The sequence below is a fragment of the Homarus americanus genome, unplaced genomic scaffold (genome assembly GCF_018991925.1).
Source record: "Homarus americanus isolate GMGI-L3 unplaced genomic scaffold, GMGI_Hamer_2.0 scaffold367, whole genome shotgun sequence".
NCBI lineage: Eukaryota > Metazoa > Arthropoda > Malacostraca > Decapoda > Nephropidae > Homarus > Homarus americanus.
Window position 1 is genome coordinate 4,232,818 of NW_024743709.1, and position 24,786 is coordinate 4,257,603.

Here is a 24,786-nt window from a genome sequence, read left to right on the forward strand (position 1 = left end):
AGGCTGAAAATATATATTGGACATAAATGTTCATGATCGTGTCAATATAAAACTCTGACACAGTATACTGTAAAGTATATTCTGAAATTAAAACACAAAACACACCCTGAAAATGTGACTACCTGTACTCTACTGTACTTTACTTTAATAAAAGGCAATTGTACTACATCATAATTTTGTCTTTCTTTGAGGATTTGACGAATAACTTACAATTTTCTGAACCTTTTAGCGCAATGATGACGACCATCTTATATAAACTGGAGTCCATCTTTGATTAGTGGATGATACCGTATACTGAATTCCATTAAAGATAGACAATCAATAATTTGCTTGTAGAATAAAACATTGCTAAAAACTTCACCCTAGACATCAATTTCATTATTCCAGCTCCTTGGTTCTTGAGATATTTATTGTATGGACAATTTTTCTAATTTTTGGCAGCCACATTGAATTTTTGGTCACAACCAAATTCGTTATTCTATGACTGGGTCAGATGTTGCATCACTTTTAGTTATTTTCCAGTACAGTATTACCAATGGTGGCCATCTTGGATTTGGACCCCTAGAGGGAAAAGTGACAGGCTGCAGAAAGTCTACCTACACATTTTTACAGCCTTATGGATAATTAACACTAATCCAGTCTCAAACTCCCCAACATAAAAAAGTGGACTGGGTCAGGACTACCTTAACAATTTTCTTAACCCTTATTTACCTAATGGCCATCCACTAGAGGTGGCAGTGCAGAGGGAAGGAGGCCAGTGGCCTGTACTGTTCTTGATTCCACAGCTTGGGCTAATAGACTGTTCCATAGGTCTACGTGAAAAAGTATTTCCTTATCTTCATTTTGCATTATAACTGGGCTAGCTTGTAGTTATGTCCTCTCGTGTTGGTGGTGCGTGACATCACAAAGAAATGTCCGGGGTTCATATTTTCTACCCCTTTCAGGATTTTTAATGTTTCAATGAGATCTTGCCCTGCCTTAAGGGTTGTTAGTCCAAAGACCCTCAGTATAGTTGGATAATCAAGAAAACATAGTTCTGGAATAATCTTAGTCACTCTGTTGCAACTTTTCTAGGGATGTTAGATTTTCCTGGAGGTAAGATTTCCATTCCTATACAGTAATCCAGACTGGGACATACAGTACTTGAGATTTGTACAGTTGAAGGAGCATATTCCTATCTTTGTATTCATAGATATGCTTTTTAATCCCCAAATTGCGATTTACTTTTCTCACTTATTGTGTCACCTTCAGTGAATAATCTATCACAACACCTAGATTTTTCTCTTTATCGACAGTATCCAGGAAAGTGCTATTAACAGAATAGATGAGATTTGGGTTGTTGTATCCTTCGTGTAGGGTCTTGCATTTCGTAATGTTAAAGAGCATTTGCCAGTCTTGAGATCATTTGAACAGCTAATGTAGTCTACTTGCATTGTTGCAGCATCATGTTGACTTGCTTCTTTTCCAAATACAGTATATAATAGCTTGGTCAAAAGCATTCATGACAAAAAAGGAGTTCCTGCCACTGATGAAACTCTTAACTCAGGAATGTCAAAATTTTAAGATTGTACTAGTAGATAAAGTGCTTTACCCAAGATATAGGGCTCCATCAATTGAGCTGTAACCACTGCCATAACAATGCACTGGATTTGCAACAAAAATTGATGTTATATTTTTTAGTGCCTCAATCTCAAGCAGTGTTCTCCATAACAACTAACCACTTACGTATAAGTAAAATGAAAAGACGTTCCAGCTCCATAGAAATCCTTGCACTTCCCTTTCAAAAATAATTGCTTATACCCTGTACAGTATATAAATACAGGGTAAAGGTTTCTAAAGCTCACAGCTAAATGATCCTACACTTTAACAACTCACACAAGCAGCCTGTCCCTTGAAAACTCTCAGTAACAATTTTCACGTTATTATATTTTCACCAAGTTTTTTCAACCTGTGAAGAAACTCATCATTCAATTGCAGGGAAAACAAAGTAAATTTTCTCAGTACAGTACTATAGCTAATAAGACTATGAGAACCCCTCCTCTATCACATTACTGTATTTATATAAATCAGTGATTGATACAGTAGTTATTGAACCATTCTCTTTTGAGAAATACAGTACTGTACAGTGCAATGCAGTACCTCATGATTTTATAAATCTGGTTAATATACAATTGTCTCTACATGAATGACCAGTCACCCAAAAAAGTCCTGTTGCGAACCACATTTCAGACTCGTGAACCCGTGGCAGTAGACACTGATACATAATTCTGTCCATAAATGCTTCGGATTCAAGAGTCTAAACCTCGGGGTTCATGGTTCGTGAAAGGACTTTTTTGGGTGACTGTACCACTGCCTGGGAGTGTGTGAGGGCTCAAGTATGAGATGCAGCGAGAAGATACAAAAAATAATGGAAATACCTGTACTGTATTATTATATATATACAGTATATATACAGTATATATATATATATATATATATATATATATATATATATATATATATATATATATATATATATATATATATATATATATATATATATATATATATATATATATATACAGTACAGGGCTATAGATAAACAAACTATGAAATATGTGTTATGCAGCATTGTAGTGAAGCCACAACCGAGTGACTAGTACTGAACTACAGGGAACTGGCATACAGTAGGGTAATCCACGGCTTCATTCCCATGACTACGGCGCTGCATTGCTACATCTTGTAAATGTGCCCCACACACATCTTGGCCATGGTATGTTCATGTGGAGGCAACTGTGCTCATTTATGTGTCCAGTAATTTTACAGAATGATGTAATGATGTGATTCACTTCTTACCAATTGCACTTTCATTTGATAATCCTATTAATCTTAAAAAAAGTCTATTGTACTCAATTTCAAATAATAGCATAATGGTATTCATGGGCTACTAAACATTTTAAAATAGTATGGTTCTAGTACCAGGTATTGTGGGTCTCCTAGATCACATGAGATTATACAAACTTTATGTTGCACACTACACAGCTACTGTACAGTAAATCTAATCCTTTAAATTATAAGATTAGTGTACGTACTTAAAATTCCTAGAACACTAAGCAATACTACCATCTCAAAAAGGACCCAGGAGGATGTTTTATATAAATCTATTAATGCTTTAGTGCACTTGTATACTGACTCTTACTGTATGTTGTTGTTTTTTCAAGGTAGTACAGGAAATTCATGATTCACAAATCAAAAACAATGTTGATCAAGCTCGATGGTATGGTGTGTGTATGTGTGTATATATGTGTGTGTATATATATATATATATATATATATATATATATATATATATATATATATATATATATATATATATATATATTATGCCCTGTACTGTATTTATAAGTCTGACAATAATTAAGAACAGGTGCCACAAAACTGGTAGTTTTAAAAATGAGCAAAACAAACCACCCTAACCAATCCTGTCTTACAAAATGATCTACAATAATATTTTAGCTTGGTAAAGTAAGATTCAGTGTGTAAAGTTGGGTTTAATTAGGTATACCGTACCAGGGCGAGTTTAATTACAGTAAGTGTAGTTCATATCCACCTGTTTTTATAACACAGACTAACACAACCTCTAGGGGAAGATAAAAAAAAACCAAACAAGTATGTTTTTCAGTCCCCAAACCAAATCCATAACTTCCCTTCCCATATAAAATGCTAGGTACCAGGAGGCATTCTGTTCTCAACATTTACCTGGCTGTAGTAATACATCTTGCATAAATGCTGGAAGTGTTGCAATAACTTGCTATTTTAGATCATTTTTTTGCATTGAATCTTATTTGAATTATGGAAATGGATAAACTGAATTCTAATAATATGGTACTGTAGTCATATTAGAACTCAAATATTACATATATAATAGGCGAACTGGCTTTCTTTAATATTTAAAATGCTGAAAGACTGACATATAATCAGTATGTCATATAAATTCACATTGCTTCAGCAAGTATAAAGAGTGCAGTACAACTCAAGAAAGCCATTGCAAGGGAAAATGGGATGGGTTATTAATCAAATACCAAATATAAATGGATATACAAATATTGACTGCTATGTGTAAATAACACTTCAGTGTACTTATTGAGACTGGTGGGTTTCCACAAAACAACATTCATCTGACTAAATCACATACCTGGACAAGTGTATTAACAAATGATCAAATGTCTGTTTATATTTGTAGTCAATATATAACATGCATACATCTGAAAGTATGACAATAAAAACATTCATATTGAGGTAGACATGACCAAACCATGACGTCATCTTAAACCCCACCAATCACTGAGGAAACCATTCAGGAATCATCCCGTCCCCACTTCCTTCATGTTCACCAGATGGAATGTGGTTGGTATAAGAGCAGCGGTCATATATTACCTTGTCATGTCGTTGCAGGAACAATCTGAGATTATTTACAATCACAGTATACACATTTCATATTACAACACTGTCTTAAAACATAATCTAAGCACTTGAAAAAGTCTCTAAACACCAACAGATACAAAGCCATCGGACCACTCTACCCGGTGACCTCACTAAAACAGCAAGTGGAAACTCGTTGATGCTAAATTGTCAATATTTAATTATCATTACGCTAATTTTACTTCCCATCCATAATTTATCTATACCAAACAAAGTTTTCATAACTGATAAGTTGCATAAACATCATTATTAACTTTTATTTTTTCCGAAACAGTAATATATTTCACAAGAGGTATCTGGAAACACGAGCATATTTGACATTAGCGCTTGTAGGCGAGTAAAAAATTTCGAGTATTTAATATTAATAAGATTATGGGACAGGCGACTTATATCATATTAAATAATAAATGAGACTCTCTAATGATCACTGAGCAATACTAGATTGATAGATGCATATGACTTAAATCACTATGAATTATAACACTAGCTGACAACTTCCATCAGCTGGTCGGTCGGCTTCCTCACACAAAAGTAGGGAACGAAACAGCGATCATGATTGTATATTAATCTCGACTGATTACTCACAATTTACTCAAATATGTTCTACTTTTATAAAGCATATATTTTTTATACTTTACACGGGTTTTCTCAATAAATGGGCTTAATAAATGAAACCTTAATTCAATATTTGGTACCGAATCTTCGGAAATGACATAAAGGGATTTATGCGGACAACACGGGGCAGTATGATCTTACTCATCTTACAGCTGTTATGAAAATCCCAGGAAGTACTTTTTAATATTTTGAACATACTATAAAATTGGCACAAGCATTTGTCTTAAGAACCAGATGAAAAACTCTCATCGTAGTAACAACACAATTGACGTTCATAACAACGTCGACAATTGGTTAACAGGAATAGCATGGGGTAAAAATTTTTTTTTTTAAATATATTACTTTATGTCGGACATTTTGGGAAAAGTAGAGGTGACAGCTTCATGACTGTAGTCTCGCACTTTTCGGGAGCAAAAACAACATTTAAATTTAGCCCTCGAAACTTGGTATTTATAGCAAGGTACTCTATTGAGGATAATATACTATCTTCCTGTCAATGTCACCCTCCAGAAATACAGCATCAAAGAGTGTCTCAAAAATAACGAAGCAATGACATAAAAAAATAGCACTAAACAATAACCACCACTCCACTCTGGAAGCTGTAGCTGTTTAAGTATTCCGGGCCACATCTCTGGTGATCGACCCCGTCGGCGTCTTGTCGTCATAGCAACGCAAGTGGGTTTTGTCTACCATATTATTGCCAATAACTTGCGGAAAAATATTTAAATATTTTTTTTTACGGGGATTAGCCCACCCGGGCACAGGTCACTAACCCACATTGGGGCCTGGGGGGCCAAAATTTTGTTGTTGTTGTCGTAGTAGTAGTAGTTAGTGAAACACCCTCACTTAACCCCAGCAGAAAGATCACTCCTTGCACTACCACCGAGACTGGGAGGAATGGGACTGACCAATCCAGAGGAGATTGCTGCCACCGAACATCAAAACTCAGTTAAGTTCACGGCAGCCCTCATGGACCACATAATAGCTCAGAACGCAACAAGGGAGGTGGATACCAGTGACAAGATTCGAAGGTCCATTACGACAGAACGACAGCACAGCCAAAGTGATAAGTTGCAGCAACTGTTGCTGCAAGTTCCAGAGAATTTGAAGAAAAAAAGTAGCAATAGCGCAGGAGGTGGGCGCCTCGAACTGGTTAACTACGTTACCTATAAGGGCAAATGGTTTCAGTCTCAATAAACAAGAATTTACAGATGCCAATGCTCTAAGGTACGGTAGGCCAGTAGGTTTGCCCTCCCAATGCGTGTGCGGCTCTTCATATGACGTCGATCACGCCATGGTGTGCAAGAAAGGGGGCTTCATATGCATGAGGCATGTCGAAGTAAGGGAACTCACAGCAAATATGCTGAAGGAAATCTGCCGTGATTTCATGGTAGAACCGACCCTCCTTCCATTGGACGGTGAGATCTTCCAACATAGGACTTCAAACACATCCAACGAAGCCCATGTTGACGTCAGTGCTCGAGGATTCTGGACGCGGGGACAGAGAGCCTTCTTGACATCGGGATTTTTGATCCCATGGCCGCATGTCACCATAACTTAGCTCTCAATGCTGCACACAGGAAGTACGAGAACGACAAGATAAGGGCATACGAGGAGAGAATTCAGAACGTTGACCAGGGCAGCTTCACTCCTCTGGTGTTCACAACCTCTGGTGGGATGGGACAAGTGCAAGATGTTCCTACGCCAGACTCGCGGAGGTGATGAGGTGATCACTGAACAGAAGCAGCAGCCCAGAAGTTATGTTACAGCCTGGATGAGATGTCGGCTTTGCTCTGCCTCAGGGGAATGAGAGCTTCGGCTCCAAAGCCGACAACAGCTGCAGATATTGACTATGAGGCTACAGTCACTGAATGCCGCATAGATCTGCGGCTCAACTAATTCAACACAGCTAGGATAGCTACTCATGTATTAGGATATTTAATATTAAGGTAATAAAATGGCGGCGAAGGTGTGGCTATTGGGGGAGGCTGGAGGCCACAAAAAGATCAAGAGTGAGAAACAATATATGTATGTTGTGTTGTCAATGTTAAGAGAAACAATTGAGACCCTGCAATTGTGTGTAAATAAGGCAGAAAGTCAGATGAGCAACCTGGGACTTGGTCACAATTTTCGTGATGCCCTTTGGCAGCAGGGTCTACCATTAGACAACATATTATGCTTCCAATATCTTCACAGGCGGTAGTACCTCCCTGTTTGGTAGCTGCCTATCTACCTACTACCTATTTTATTCTAAAGAATAATCACTCACTTAAAATTAATAATATTGAAAGTTATCTATTGTGAAACTGACTACCATACTTATAGGGAACTTATTGACATGAAATAAAATGTGTTAATATTAAAATTCATATTATTAAACCTGTAACTCAAAAACTGTCCAAGGTACAGGTTACTTCCCGCTGGCGAAATGGAAAAGCTCTAACAGAAGGCGGAGTACGAATTTTAAGCCGTGTTAAGACTATCAAATATGGAAAAATGCTCTTTTTCTTTTATTCGCTTTTACCAGACCTACCATATATATTTTTTTATGAAAATGACGCAAATTATAGAATCTGAACACTGACGATGAGCTGTAAGGTCATGAAAGTTTTGTTGGCTGCCGTGCGTCCTCCGCCTCTTACAACACACTCTCCCTTCAGTATAGTATACTTTCCAAACCCAACAGCCAGATCGTGTTCCACTTGCTTCTTTTGACATTACCGCTTGACGTAATTTGAATTACATTATTATCGATTACAGTTGGGAGAAAAACACAATTTGAAGTGAGTGATATTTTTTTTTAATTCACATCAAAGTACTCTAAATGAGGCAGATTCACAACCCCACGTTCAAAAGCTGGTTGCTACCAGAAAAAAATAAACAGTGGACGCAGACTTTTTCAACGTTAAACTGGCGTTGAAATAACGATAGGAATTTATTTTGGGAGCTGATTCTACGTTAAAACATCGAGTGCCTCCTGGATAAAAACAAAGGCATATTACTTTATTCATTATGTATGAAAAATCAACCAAGCAAATTCGTGAATACACAGTACCGGTCTCCATTCACAACATACAGTATGTTAGTCATTAAACTTAAGCGATAATGACTAGGGGACATCGATCGCGACCACTATTACTCCCAGGTTCAGCGGGCAAAAGCTTTCATAAATCAGCTGTTCTCATCATTGCCAGAAGTCACTTACCGATGCAAATTCTAAAAAAAAAATCTGTAGCAATTTTTATTCATTCCCGAATACGATTAACGTCATATTGCTCATTATTGATGTTGCACCATCCAAATTAGTTGGTATTTACATTAGTGTATTTTTTAAGTGCAGCCCATAGAGTACAGTATGTGCCTATACTGTCGTACACTAATTGTGTATATTTTAGTTCATGGGTTCAAACTGGGCCTGGAAGCTGAATTTTAAGCTTATAGGCACTTTAGAAAACAGTATCTTGCCACCTTGAAACCCAGGATATGAACTCGTTTTAGAGATTCTTTCAGCAAGTATTAAAAAAATGACAACTTAAAAATGACCTTTCCCTATCAACAGGTAGGTAGTTCATGTCCACGTTATTAACATTAAAAAAATCACGCGGTCTCTAAAGTCAAGGAAATATCAACCGTCTAAACACCTTGAAAATAAAAGTATCTTGTAAAATAAACAGTAAAGTAAAGAAAACAATGTTGTACGCGAGAAAAACTAGCCTCATCGTAAACCTACGTCAGACAGTGCGGATCATACCAAACAACAAACGTGAAGAGACTTGTATATAATGAATGACACGTGAGCAGTCTTCTAGTGAAGAAATAAATTGCACATGTTCTGGTGATACAGTTTTGGTTTACTTTGTTGTCACCAAGACATAGTTTATAATGAAAAATCATAACCCGATAAAAATCAAGTATTCTAATACGAATAAACGAGAAGCGAGTAAAAATGGAAGAATTCAAAGGTGGGTTTCTAGTAGTAATGGGACTACGGTAGCAATGACATTAAAGGGAAAGCGAGGCGATGTAAACACTCAAGTTTTCTTAAGCAAGAATAATATATTTGAGGGAGAGAGGCTCTGCTGTTTTACCTGTGTATAATGCAAAGGGGGGGGGGAGATTGGTTAGGTAGGTCTTTTCATTTTCTTATTTACTTTTTGTGGGAAGGGATAGTGCGCGGATGGTTATGTTGTGAACATCGCCTAAAAAATCAGACTTCATAATATTTAGATGATAATTATGAAGATTAGCATGGCAGTTTATTTCATCGATTATCAAACACCATTACGCTTACCTAACACTACTCCCCAGGGGGGGCTAATTTTCATGATTCAAACACGCTGGTTTTATTACACTTAACAAGAAAATAACTTATGAGTTGTTTATAAAATTAAAAAAAAAAACGGTGAGTTCTCTCTATGTTTTAGTGGTTATTAGGTTCTAAAATGGGCCAGATATATAATGGACACCCTGAAATACCCATTAAATTAAGCACACAGTCAAAATCACAAACATTAGAGCATTTGCAATATTATTTCCTGTTTCTCCTACATAAAGAACCTCCCCCCCCCTCCACACAGCGCCAGCAAATCGGACATGACTTTCAAGGAAAATCAGTGGAATTCAACGATTTTCCAGACCAAGATTTCTACTTACAACTTTCTAGGTAGTTAATTACGTCTTTTTTGTTACGCCGTTTATACCATATAATACGCACGCAGATATACAAAGACAAAAGCAATGCCATGTGACCCATTCATATTGAAAAGTGGTCAAAAGAAGTTAAAAAACGCGAGACCTTGAAATACGCGAGAAGGTCGGCCCCTAACACACAAAAGGGTCTGCAACACGCGATAGGTGGGCCCCCGAACACGTGAGTAGGTTGTGGGTTGGGTTGGCTGGGCCCAGGCGTCACGAGACTACTATAATAGTAGGTGGGCGAGGGAAGGTATTTGGGGAAAGGGGTAACAGCAAAGAGTTGGTGGTAGCAGCAGTGCTCGCTCCCGTAATGAGGTCGGGAGCAGGGTGAGATACAGTTTAAGAACGGCTGTGGCCTACCTTACCCTCCATTCAATGGGTTAACACTCAATACCTAGCACCGACGGCAACCAAACATGTATCCTGGGTGGTGGAGATGACCTTTTGCCTTTAATCCTTTAAATGTAGTCAAGAGGTTTCAAAAGTTAAAAAATATTTACAAACAATATATATCAAAGTTTCATTATTTATTCTTAAGTATAACTGTGTAACTGTTTTCATCGTAAATGGAGTTAAGTTTTCGTCTAACGAGTCTTGGTCCGCTACTGGCAAGTCAGAAATCTTTAAAAGTATGGGCTAATTTTCACAATGTTTTCAAAATTATCCAGTTCAAACTGTGCATCACTCAGCGGTTGCATCAGGTGCATTTACACGGAATACAACTTGTGGCTCAAGTTCTCAACCATCGAGCGGTGAGAAGCTTGCCAGTTGCCAGTTTGGATTCTGCTTGCCACCATGACGTTACGCAACACTGGCGGACAACACATCCATCCCCTCAAATTAATTACAGGGTGTTGCATTACTTAAATAATTTTCATTATTTTTTATCTTTATATCTACAAGAACAACTGTACATAAAATATTGATGGAAAATTCGATTATGAACACTTCTACAATGTACCAACGGTACCACACATTTGTGATCAACGTCTTTACCTTGCACAGGTCATCTCAAATCCGTTATTTCAAGGAAGCTCCTCCATTATAAAATTTTCTGTTTTATTACCATAAAACTAAACATCAATAAATTATCGTAAATATACGAGAATAGTGAAGGCAAGGAATGTTTAAATTACAAGTAGTACAGTCAAAGAATGTCGACATTCGTCCAATAAATCAGTCAATTTTAAATTAAATTTATTTAACCTTTCGTCTTTATTCAAGACATCTTCAGAGTTGCCTCTGAAGATGTCTTGAATAAAGACGAAAGCTAAGGTGCTCCATTGTTTCCCTTTTTCCTGTGTGATTTTATCAATATTTATCTTATCCACATTTTCATTGTGGATCTACATGATATATATATATATATATATATATATATATATATATATATATATATATATATATATATATATATATATATATATATATATATATATATATATATATATACTGTATATCACAGTTAAGCTGCGCAACCAGGCATTTCACGAAATAACTGAAATTTTTTATTCAATTAATGTAACGAAGGTTTCATGCAGGTTAGGTAAGGTTTGATTAGCTTAGGTTAGAGGTTAGGATTAGGTCAGATTAGGTTTGATAAGGTCCTAACCTAGCCTAACTTGAAACATACATTTTTGTAACTGAATGTTTCACTCAAGTTAGGCTAAGTTAGGACCTAACCTAACCTAAGCCTAACCTCTAACCTAAGCTAATCTACCCTAACCTGCATGAAAGATTAATTTTGTCAATTGACTAAAAATTTCAGATGCTAAAGAAGGATGCCAAGCAATGCATGAGAGCACTGAACCCAATGACAAGCCCCAGTTTTTGGACTCCACTGATGGAGCTGGGCCACTTCTACAAATAATTCCTCTTGCACATTGCTTAACAAGTACTTATGAAACTCTGTAACAAACAACTACCACAAAATGTACATTTACTCATCCACTAAGGTATCCATTACACATGATGTATCATAAGAGATAACTATAATTAGTAAACACTAAAATATTCTGACAAAGCTCACCAACACATTCATGTTTAGTGTAAGCAACAAAATACCTTGTCTAATGAACTAAAATAAATACCAGTACTGTATGTGAACTGTAGTAAAAAACTTTCCTGTTATTTTACACCCTCATAACCTAAAGATCTTAGGCTTTATTACTGTACCATAATTCTCTTAAGATTTCCTCGGCACTTTCTTATTGATGAAGTTGACTTTTGTTTGTCATTTCTATACAAACTGTTTTTAGTAATTAGGTAAGGTCTTATTGATCTATCAGTCACCCATTCAATCCTCAACAAACATCCTCTTTGCTGAAGAGCTAACTAGGTTTTTAAGTTACTGGCTTCTTAAGCCAATCTTAGTACATTTCTAGATAGGTAAAGTAACATAAGGTTTGGTTTGTTCATTTTGCTAGTTTTTAAGAATACTGTAGTTTGTACCTACAGTATATGCTTGTTACCAAATTTGATAAGGAAAATTTACCATAATGCTTTAGACAATTAAACAATAAGAAGAATGATTGATATTTCTTGTGATGACTAGAAACAAATTGCCACTTAATAAGATAAAGTTGATCCTAATACTGTACAGACCCTAACAATTATCTATTAAGAAATAAAGTATGTTCTGTTAAAAACTTAATATGCACTCTATCATTCATATGCATCTAAATTAGCCATTTTAGATAACTGATGGAAAATAAATTATAAATTTCCAAAAGATTAGCCCATATCCACCTTTGACTACTAAGCTGGGGCTCTTTTTTTTATATATCCGAAGTCCAGCCACAAACACACTATGTGTTGTTGTTCAAGTTGTAAATAAATTCAAATGGAAAGTCAGTGTTGATTTTATTAAACAATTTTTAATATTGAAGACAGTACAGTACTGTATTTTTAAAACACTTGAATAAAAGCAACCTATATAGAAATTATCAAATGATATGTTTTTATTTTGGATTACTAGACACAGTATTGTATATGTATTACAGGGGTCCGGCTAATTACCCAAATGTACCCAGATGTAGCCAAATGTACCCAGATGTAGCCAAATATAGCCGGAATGAAGTCAAATAATGGTCCTAGATGAATAAATCGGACTGCCAATCACTTCTCGACTAGTATTTGGTGTCAGAAAGTCACAAAAAATTGGAAAACGTACTTTAATCTGAGTTAATAGATCGCGTGCATAAGTGGTGCCTCAGTTCTTAAAAATTTTGATACTGCACATTGTAATGAAGACTTTCTTCTTATATTCCTTTACCAAGGACACCTCCTGGCTGCAATTATGCAAATAAAAGTTGTAGCTTATCCATGACAGAGAGTGATCAAAGTTCATTCTATGTAAGGATCCTCTTTAATAGGGCTAATGTCTGGGCAAGGAGATTAAGAACTCAATTTATAACAGAGGACATAATGCGATGTTTTTTGTTTGTTTGTTTAGCTAATAACTTCAGACAATAGCAACACGGTTTTCATCTATGACGCTTTTTGCGATCTTTACTCATAGTCGTGATATTGCAGCTGAGAAGCCAAAAACTACTAGAAAAGCTATTATTGCATTTGTTGCCACCAACCAAATTTTTTTCTTTTTTCTTTGCAAACAATTATTTAGACACTCACAAGACACTTTTTTTCAATGACATTTCTCTTGCAAACGACAGAGCTGAGAAGTTAGGTAAGGTTTGGTAAGTTTGGTTGGTGCTATCAACCACGTATTACCAATTAGGCCCGCAGTGTTTTTCAAACTTTTTTTACTGCGACCCACAGCCAGAACAATAATTTGAATTGCGACCCATTAAACCTAAGTGTAATGATATGAAATGAGTAAATCAAAGACAAACACTGACATGAGAGGTAAAGAAAGAATCAGGAAATGCTCTCCTTGCAGTCGCTTCCTAGACTGTGGAGTGTACATTACAATAACCAAGCCTAAATTATGGTGCATTTATTTTTATTTTCTTAATTATTTTCGCGACCCATTTTTTTTTCTTATTTATTTTCGCGACCCATTTTTATTTTGCGACCCAATTTATTTATTTCGCGACCCACTGAAGGGTCGGGACCCATAGTTTGAAAACCCCTGAATTAGGGTATTCTAACTAACCAAACCTACCTAACTTCCTCACCAGGAGGCGTAGCCCCCAAAACCCCTCGACATATTAAATATCTCGGTTGTTTGCAAGGGAAATGTCATATTAGAACAGCATCTTACAATTGTCTTAACTATTGTTTTGAAAGAAAAATCACGAGACCCGGTTGGTGGCAAGAAATGCAATAATAGCATGTTGACAACGAACTGAAGTTGTTGGACTATTGTTCTCAAAAAGTTAATCAAGTAAATAAGTTACGTCTTATATGAAAGGAATTCACATAGCTCTCTTCAAAGGTGAGGTGCTTCCCCATTTAGATTACAGTACTGTCACACCGTCTGGTCCCCGAGATATGAAAGAGACGGTTAGTTAATTGAAAATGTCCAAATGAGGGCCACCTGGCTGGTACCTGCACTCCAGTACCCAGAGAGATTAGAATGCCTGCAGTTGCCTAGCTTATACTATAGGTGGGCAAAGGGTAACTTAATATAAGTCTACCGAAAAATCATAATTCCGTAAAACCCTTCGTCTTGCAACTGAATGTGCGCTTTAGAAAGAGAATGTGGATACACAAGTGCCTCGAAATGAATAATCCAAGAAAAACAGAGGGAATTGCCAATAACTTACCTGAAACATGAGAACAACAACACACCCGTTTAAAACTCACACCACCACAAGGAACTTTAAATCACGGTTGTAGTTATAACAAATTTATTTACTTCTCAATCTATTGTGCCATATTCTCAATACATATGCTACAAATAATTTTATATACCAAAATAATAATATTTATTATAAAATTTTAATGAAATATTTGAAAATTAAGGAAAAATACAATTTATTATTATCTAAATTGAATCGCAAAAAAATGACACGATGCAAGCGCGGGACTACATTACAGTATTAAATTTTACTATACTTGATACAGTATCCGTAAAAGTGAATGTTTATTGTAATTTCAGAGCACTGCGTGCTCTGTACACAATATACTTATTTTTAGATATGATATGTAATGGCAATTCTATTATTTAATGCTTCTTGCAATTGCTACTTGATGTTGGTTTAAATTTCTTTCTTTCTCTTAACTAGACTCTTATGTGGAGTTATAACGTACACTTTGTACAGCGTATCTCTCAATACTGCCGCTCGTTTAAGGTTCGAACCCGGGACACAATTACCCCTCCTTATTTTACTAAGAAGAAATAATCAAGAGGAATGCTTAAAATGTACAGAAAAGGATAAATTGGATACTTTGGTCAAATAATTTAAGGATGAATGAATAATAACATAAATATTGATGGGCAAAGTTGAGGGTAGGAGGGCCAGGGAAGGCAAAGAATGAGATGGGTGAACGAAATTATAGCTTGCAAGAGGTTACAGTGAAAACCTCAATTCCCATAATTTAAAACATCTTATACAGTACAAACTGTACAGTAAATGTATGCACAGTACTTAATTGCCACCCCACAAGGCCATTTAACCATTATAAGGAAATTCAGATAAACATGTGGCGCAAAATATGCTTTATTGTATTATACCAGCTACTGAAGCCTTAATGCTAAGTTAGCTAATATAGCTAAGAGTAAGAAAGCTTATTATATTAATAATATTCCATATATTATTATTTTTAAATAGTGCAATACACTTTCATGATAATGAGATGCTAATTACTAAACATTTTCATAGGCACTACCTGTATTGCAAACAATATCAATACAATATTGTTTTGGAACAACTTATAATCTGCAACAGATCTTTTAGTTTCTTATTTTTCCACAATGTATTCATTATAAATGCCATTTGTAGCTGCACTCATTCTTTTACAACAGCTGCTTAGTTCTACTTTAAATAGAAAAAGGTGATCTTTATACTATTAGTGTCATTATAATAAATATAGTAAACATATTATCATCACAATACAGCAAGAAATTTGGGATTTCTCAGAAAAATGTATACGTACTGTACACACGGCATTACTGTACAGATTTTCATGGAGATGGTATTAATGCTAGTACAGTATTACAACAGCAACATTGTCTTCCTTTGTTGACATGCAAAGTACAGTATTCCATAAATGAAGACAAGGTTACTGTTGTAATACTGTACAAGCATTTATGCAATCTCCACAGAAATTTGTTACACAGTGTACAGTACTGTACTGCACACAGGTTTACATTTTTTGAAACACCCTTTATGTGCAGGTGTTACACCACATTTGCAAACTTCATCAAGCAAACTGATATGTTTGGCACTACAGGTAATACTAATTCACCCTACATGATGACAGATAGTTTATTAAATATAAAGAATTTTGTTTAAGATATACAGTACTGTATAATAAATAATGAAGAATCCAACATATGTAAATACACTACTGTAATATTAATGTAACACCAGGTCTGAATGATGTACAGTTAAAAAAATACAGTAATAGAAAAAATTAAGAGAGCACCTGTTGGCATGCCACTTAAATCATCAAGCACAAACTACAAATAGTTTTCTAATACAAGAGAAAAATGGAGTTTTTCTGTCCCATAAGACCTGGTGTACACTTCAGATGAACAATTACCCTTTGTGATGAAGTATAAAGACTTAATAACATTATGTACTTCCTCCTTTCAAAAATCATAAAGGCACTACCAAAGGGATATAGGCAGTCCCCAACTTACAAACATCAGCTGATACGAACGAGGTTAAACTTTAAGTTTACCGTATTTTATTTACCTGATGATTTATTTTTTACTTTCATTTACAGGTACCGTATTTTGTCATTCAATTTTTTTTTCTCTTAAATTAAAAGATTTTAAGCTATGATATACTGTAGTGGTTTTTTAAACATTTTCGACTTAAGAACATCCTCAGGAATGGAATGCGTTTGTAACCCAGGGACTGTCTATATAAGAAAAGCCATGCATTCTAGATTTTAATTCTAAAAGGTTTGCTGTAGATGAAAAAAATACAGTACTGTATTTTAAAAACTAATGAAAAGTGAATTAAACTACCCGTACCAGTATTTTCTTGAATCATGGATATGTGATACTGAAGATATAAAGCAAAAGGAAAATACCATGATTTAAAATTAGCACTATTAGAAGAAGCATTAATGTTTTAATCTACCATACTGTATGGACCTGTTTAGATTATATTAAACTTATATGTTTGTGACAAATACTTTGTTATATACAGGTAATTGTGAAATTCTCTCAACAGAGATTTTAAAAGAACACAAAAGCGAAGGAAATTTTAAAACAGAAAATCACATATGATAGGAGTCAAAATGTTGAAATATGTAAAAAAAAAAAAAAAGAAATGTACATGTGACAGCTTAGAGGAGATAAAATTCTTCACTTTGCATTATTTATGATAAATGTGGAAATAAAGAGCATAAAAATAGAGAGCCATATTTGCAAATACAGGTATACTGTTAAAGACTAAGTACTTTTTAAAGATAACTTACAGTGTATAATTCAGAACTGTATGGTAGGAGAGAAGGGGTGGGATGCCAAGAGTTAGATAGAAGGATGGAATGAGTTAGGCACAAAACAGAATGTGAATGAACATCAAGGAAACAGCAGTGAGCATGAATGACTGGAAAGCACCACACAAGAGTAGTTTTTTGGATGGACATGCTGCTGATGGGTGATAAAGTACAGTGCGTACAAGACTGTGTAAAATGACAGGAATAAACCAGGCAGATATCTTTGAGCCTTGCTGTGGAAGGGGAACACTCTTACAGAACACATCACTTATGGTAGTGAATAAAGGGGGTGTGTTGCTCTTGATGACACCCACCATGCATCATAATGACAAGAGACTTACAAGAAATAAAAATAATTTACTGGTAAATAGTACAGTATTCCTATATACATCATTAATACCACATAAAATATAACACAATCTTCTCATTCAGTGAGTGAATACAAAAAATGTAATAACACATCAGAAAATTGCCAGTATTAATTTCTTTGGAGTAAGAGTTGTGAACTTTCAGGACAACCCACCAAAGAATATTATGATGGCACTAAGCTGAGGTGCTGGAGTGCATGCACTCAGTCAATTAACAGTACAGTATCTAATATATCTTGGGCAACAGGTGAAATGGCAGCTCTCCAAAAGGGGAAACACCTCACTTTTGAAGAGTATTATGAAGGGCACACCATCTAAGTATGTGAACACCCTTTTCATAAGGCTATTAGCTTGCTTGCTTGATTTACCTTCTTCTCACTAGTGATGTTCTACTATGTGTTGAGGAATGTTTTAGGGTGTTTCATCCATAAAAAAAATCTCAAAAGCAGTCAGTGTAAATACTGTAATGAACTGTATATAAAAATGTATTAGTGTATACAGTACTTATAGTGAAGAAAAGTGCATTAATACTGTACATGAATATTTTATACAAGTTTATTCTAAGTGTCCATTAGAATTTTCATGTAAATAAACACTTATAAGAGCTAAACACTGAGTTTTAGTACAGTAATTCTGTAATAATTTGTGTCATGGAACATTATTACAAAGTGCAGTACATTTGCTGAAGGAAGCTCATGAAAGCAACAGTATTGGCCTGCTAGCCTTACTAAAAATTAAAGTACAGTACATACTGTACTGTATTCGGTTTTAATTGTGTTTTCCTTTTCTTTTGAATGTATCTCTATATGAACAATTATTTAAGGTAAATTTTTAAATTACAAGACACAGTTTTTTTTATACAGCAGAGGTAGCCACAGATTTATATTTTGCAGTTCAATGGCTAAAGATGGCTGTACCTGCATTCTAGTAAAATATAGCACAGGCACAGTACATAAAAAATATTAAAGAAATATCATTACTGTACAGCAGAATTTTAATGTTTTAGTGCCCTTAGGACAGCATTGTGAAGTCAACAAAAGAACAAATTCAAAGGAGCCTGTAATGAAGGTTGAAAGGACTTGATGCCATGAACTCAAAATTTCAGATTTGGGCACATTAAACCACACTTATCATTTAAAAACACAAGCATGTGATCACATATGGTACATACAGTATACTACACTAAATTCAACATAAAATTCACTCATATTTAAAACTGTACACAATAACACAATCAAGAGATGCAGCCACTAATCCCACACTTTGAGTCAATTAATGCTTCTGTTTTCTTACTAATCAGCCCATCACTTTCCTTTCTTGGTATATGAAGGTGAAGCACTATAGCTAGACATAGTGAAGTTTTATACTGTACTCGTACATACAGTACATTAACACTCACATGCATATAAGATGCAACACATGTCTGTTACTACAGTCCATAAGCGGTACCTTTAAATGCATATGAGACACAAATGGTGTCATAAAGGAGAAGTTATTTAGATTGTTTTAGAAGTGTGTCAGAAGTTGATACAGCTCGACCTATGTGACATTTGTGTTTCCTGCCAGTCTTAGTGAATGATGCAGAGGGATGTTCAAGTACACTTTCGTCAGTCTGACACCGCCACTCTGAAGTTGCCGCCACCATGTCTGTTGTTGCCACCACTAACTTTGATGTTGTTACCACCATGTCTGTATTTGCTACCACTAAGTCTTTTGTTGCCACCCCTACTTCTGCCACCACCATGTTTGATGCTGCCACCATTAAGTCTGTTGTAGCTACCACCACTCTTACTCATAAACTACACTAGTTACACAAATACTGATTAATGACAATACAGTAGTAACTTTTACCAATTAATGCAACATCGCCAGAAACACTAAATTTTCCGGTGTGCAATACAGGTACTGTGCATGTAATTTATTATACTGTATTTGTAAAATAAAAATTTAGTACAGTAATACTTAGACTAAATTTCATTGTTGCAATACCCTTTTCAGCTAATTCTGAGTAATATTGTATTAAGTGCCATTCATTTAAAAATATAATTTACATATAAAATGAGGGGCAGATCCAGGAATGTCAAAAGGGGAAACCAAGAAGTTGTGGGTGGGGGAACACGGTGAGCACAGCGAGCCCACCCAGCTGGGAGGTTTTGAGGCCATTTTGAAACCATGTGCACTTGATATCAAGAGATGTTCTGAGGTCAATAGTAATTACTTTTACTGTAGAAAAAACAGAGTACAATACTGCATTAAAGAAAAAGTATTGGAATTTTCTGATGAAAAAGGGGGGGTTAGAACCCCCCTGGATCTGCCCCTGAAAATAAATTTAAAAGTTCTCTTGTATTGCACCCTCTCTCAAACCTAATGTATACAAGTTACACGACATTAGGACAGAAGGAGCTGCACAAATAATGTCAGAAGTTGCCCATTTGAATTTAGGGGGTTAGTTTGGTGAGGGTGAGACCCATGCATTTGAGTGCTAAGGAGAAATAACCAAGCATATGCAACACAAAACACATTGTTATATCCAATGGACAAGGCATAACATCAAATTGATTGTGGTGGAACTGCAGCCCAATGTTGCCAATTTGGTACTACAATCACCAGATCTGGAGACCTACCACTTCCTCGGTGATGTATAGTTTATGCATAGCAACATGGAAAACCCCTAAGTGAAGTATAGAAACTCGTACCCATTTTGATTTTTATGAAGATACAGTACTGTATTTGTTAGGAATCAATCTGGTGATTTTCTGGTGGTTTTGATGGTCTAGTGATACTATCCACATTGGTTTAGTAACAATGGCCTCTACCTACCCAGCTGTATTTCTACATACCGTATACAAGGAATCACATCTAATAACAAGGAAATACATTACTGTACTTATTTTTTGCTCCCTCAAATGTTTAATAATCTTCAAAATTGTGTCTAATAGAACTCGGTTAGCAACCCCCCCCCCCCACCACAGCACACAATTTTTAGTTTCTTTTTAACTTTCACTAGTTTCCCATACATGTGACAGTATTTTTTTTTATTCTGTGAGCACTGGGTGATATACAGTACTATATATGGGTTGGGCACTTAAAATTTTATTATGAACACTCTTTGTGAGTGGCTGAAACTCTTCTGATGATGATATTTGATTTTGCCATATTAATACCAGTACGTATATGTGATATTGTTTTCAACTTTGGTGGCCAGTTATCCATCAAGATGTCATGGAGGAGAATACAAAAAACTACCTGCACTTTCTGGGTAGTGACCCCAAATGATTTTTTATTTTTTTAAATACGTTGGATGCCATTGATTCTAATAACTTGGAGGACAGTGATGTTGAACCAAGTACATGTAATATGAAAGAAACAGCAAAGTAAAAACAAGATTAGTTCTTATGTTGGAAAGCCCAGACCAAGCAACTGTAGGTGGGTTGAAAAGTAGAGAAAAAGTGGATATGAGAATCAATGTACAGTACGTCACACCTCATCAGTTCACATTTGATTCAATTAACTCAGGTTTGACATTTGCATGATGATCAGTAGAGGAAATTCGGCAATATACAGTCCTAGAAAGACATTTGCAGTGATAAAAGTCTAACATTTTGAAAAGTGCTGTAAAGGAAGATTTTTTTTTGCTCCCACAATTATAGGGTTAATAGTATCATGTGAAAAATGCTTGAATAAGGCGTACATGTAACACTAACTCAAATTAAAAATATTAACAAAGAATATCCAGCAATTTTTGTTTTAATTTATTGAGAAGTCAGGCTCCTGCACTTTTTTGGCAAACATAACACAGCTTTGATTCTAGGCAAATTCAACGCAAACTGAGTCGAAATATAAAAACTTGGTAAGCTACTTGATAATTTGAATTCTACTGTACACAATATGTAATGCATATAGTCATTACAATTACAGTGTAATATCATTATGTTTCTGGACACAGTACACTGTAAAACCTCAGATGTTCAATATGAACATTATATACTCAGAAAAAATTACATGAAAAATTTTGCTGGTTGGAATATAGTAAAGTGTGCAAGACTGTTCCTAAATACAATGTTGTTTTAACCATTTCCTCTCACTTTCTACTCTATTCTTTTTTTTCTTTTTACAGGGAATAGCCCACCTGGGCACAGGATATCGACCAACAACAGGGCCTAGAGGGCAAGAAAATAAGAGTAAAAAGAATTAAAAATAGAAAAGAAAAAGATTACATTAATCTACACCATAAAGATGCCGTAATCTTCCCTGTTTTCAGGCTTCTATTTCCCTGGTCCACTTCATAAGAACATAAGGAGTCTGCAATAGGCCAGTTGGCCTGTGCATGGCAGCACCTGTCAGGAGTTTCAACCACCCTCTATTGTCCATGAATCTATCTAGCCTCCTTTTAAAATTTTCCAGCGTTCCACCACTTAGTACAAAGTTGCTAAGCTTGTTTCACTCATCTACCACCCTATTTGTGAACCAGTTTCTTCCTATCTCCCTCCTAAACCTAAACTTATCCAACTTAAATCCGTTGCTACGAGTCCTATCCTGCTCGGATATTATAAGAACTTTATCTACAGTATATCTCCTTTATTGATTCCTTTCACTCACTTAAATACTTCGATCACATCTCCCCGCACTCTTCGTAAGCAGGATCACAGGAAAAGTAATTGATGGATACATGTATGGCATATTTTTCACAGTATTACACTAAATTTCTTAGCTTCAATCTATAAGGGGCACTGGAAGTTTGCTTTAGTGAAAATTTTGCATGAGGCCGTATTCTATTTTCAAGTGTAAAAATTACCAATAAAAACTGTACAGTAGTTAAAAATATCTCTTGTCTCTTTAAATTTTAATTCTATAAGCAACAATACCTGTATACTGTACACACACATATATATATATATATATATATATATATATATATATATATATATATATATATATATATATATATATATATATATATATATATATATATATATATATATATATATATATCTATCTATCTATCTATACATACAAATGAGAAACTTGTTCTTGGTTTTGGTAGGAAGTTTTCTATCACTCAACGGTGCGTTAATCCACTTACTATTGCTAAAGGTATAATCAACCTGGAAAAGAACAAATCGTTAGATGTTACAAAGGAAGATATTTCCAGAGCTAAAGGCTGTATACATAGTGTATTACATAAAGAAATTTGTTTCAAACATTCCAAAAAGATTTGAAACAGCCTTGTTAAACTTGAAAAGAAATAAGAATATCCATATTACCAAGGCTGATAAGTCTAATGCTATTGTAATTTTGGATAAAAGTGACTAAAATGATAAGATGAATTCATAACTAAGTGATGAAAGCAATTATTGTGAGCTTACGAAAGATCCCCTGGAAAATATTAATAAGTTATCTAATTCCAAAATGAAGATGTTATTGAAAAAGACCCCGATCTCACCAAACAGCTCTCTCAAATCAATCCCACTTTACCTTATATGTATGGATTGATCAAAACACACAAGCTTAATAATCCATTACGTCCTATCGTGAGTTCTGTGGGTTCTGTTACTTACAAATTATCCAAGTGGCTGGTAAAGATGATATCCCCTCTTACAGGCCAAATATCTAATTCACATATACACAATAGCAGTGATTTAATTGATAAACTCAAGAAACACAATGAACCTTGCGAATTAATAAGTTTTGATGTAAATTCACTGTTCACTAGAGTACCTGTGAAAGACCTACTTTCATTTCTTAAAGATAAATTACAACTGTTAGATTTAACTATTGAACATGATACTTTCCTCAAATTGATAGAGTTATGCGTAACTGACAATGTGTTTAGAGCAAATGGGAAGTTCTACAAGCAAATATTTGGCATGAGCATGGGTAAACTAGCCTCTTACTCAAAAAGATAAATTACAACTGTTAGATTTAACTATTGAACTGATACTTTCCTCAAATTGATAGAGTTATGCGTAACTGACAATGTGTTTAGAGCAAATGGGAAGTTCTACAAGCAAATATTTGGCATGAGCATGGGTAATTGTCTTTCTGCTCCTCTAGCCTGTATTTATATGGAGTTTTTTGAGTCTAGATTACTACCCAATATAGTGGACTTTATTCCTCCATGGTATAGATATGTAGATGATGTTCTTTGTCTTTGGCCTAGAAACAGTGACCCATTGGAATTTTTAGACAAGCTTAATGATATTGTCCCAAGTATCACATTCAAAATTGAAAGAGAAATAAATGGATCCCTTCCATTCCTCGATATGTTTATCATGAGAAATGGCCAAAACTACAAATTTAAGGTATGCAGAAAGCCCACACAGGTAGACAGTTTCATACACTTTCTATCGAATCACCTGGAGTCTCCCAAAATGTCAGTTTTTTCTGCTATGTTCTTAAGATGTCTGAGTATTTGTGACTCTGAATTTATTGACGATGAATTGAAACACATTTGTTCCATTGCACAGAAACTCAGGTACCCTTCTGTGTTTGTTGATCGTTGTTTTAAAAGGGCTAAAAAATCCTTTCATTCCTCTCAAACCAGGCAAATTCCTACACTTAAGAATATTTTGACTCTGCGCTATTGTAATGAATTTGTCCCGTTAGTTCGGTCCCTCAAGCTACTAAATATTAATGTTGTTTTCAAGTATGACTCAACCATTACCAATATGTTAATAAGAAATAGCCCAAGTTTGAATGTAAATGGAAGTGTTTATTGTATTCCATGTAGCAAATGTAATTGTAATTATGTAGGACAGACAGGAAAAACACTGCAGCTCAGAATCAAACAACATAAATACAATATCAGAACAGCATCTGAAAGCAGTGCCTTGTTCGTTCATGTTAGGAATAATAATCATCCCATTGCTTGGGAAAAAAGCTTAGAAGTATTTTAATCATCTTGTGTCACAGAAAGACTTCTGGTTGAAGCTAGTTTGATTAAGGAATTAAAATCAATAAACCTTAGTGATGGTCAGTTTAAAACTGATATGTTACATAAATTTATTTGTCAGTGGCCCAAGGTTAAAAATGCTTTGAAAACCTTTGATCTAGATGTATGATAGTT

General features: G+C 35.1%; 1 protein-coding gene across 2 annotated transcripts in view; it reads right to left on the reverse strand.

The window, feature by feature from the left end:
• Positions 1–14,586, reverse strand: part of LOC121877331 (serine/threonine-protein kinase VRK1-like) — an 81,935-nt gene extending 67,349 nt beyond the window's left edge. The window contains exon 1 of one of the 2 annotated variants that reach the window (XM_042383033.1): positions 14,502–14,586. The gene's annotated coding sequence lies outside the window, so the exon portion shown is untranslated. Of the gene's footprint in view, positions 1–4,416; positions 4,575–14,501 lie in introns of those variants that run through there. The other variant, XM_042383031.1, reaches the window with a different exon arrangement.
• Positions 14,587–24,786: the final 10,200 nt, after the last annotated feature.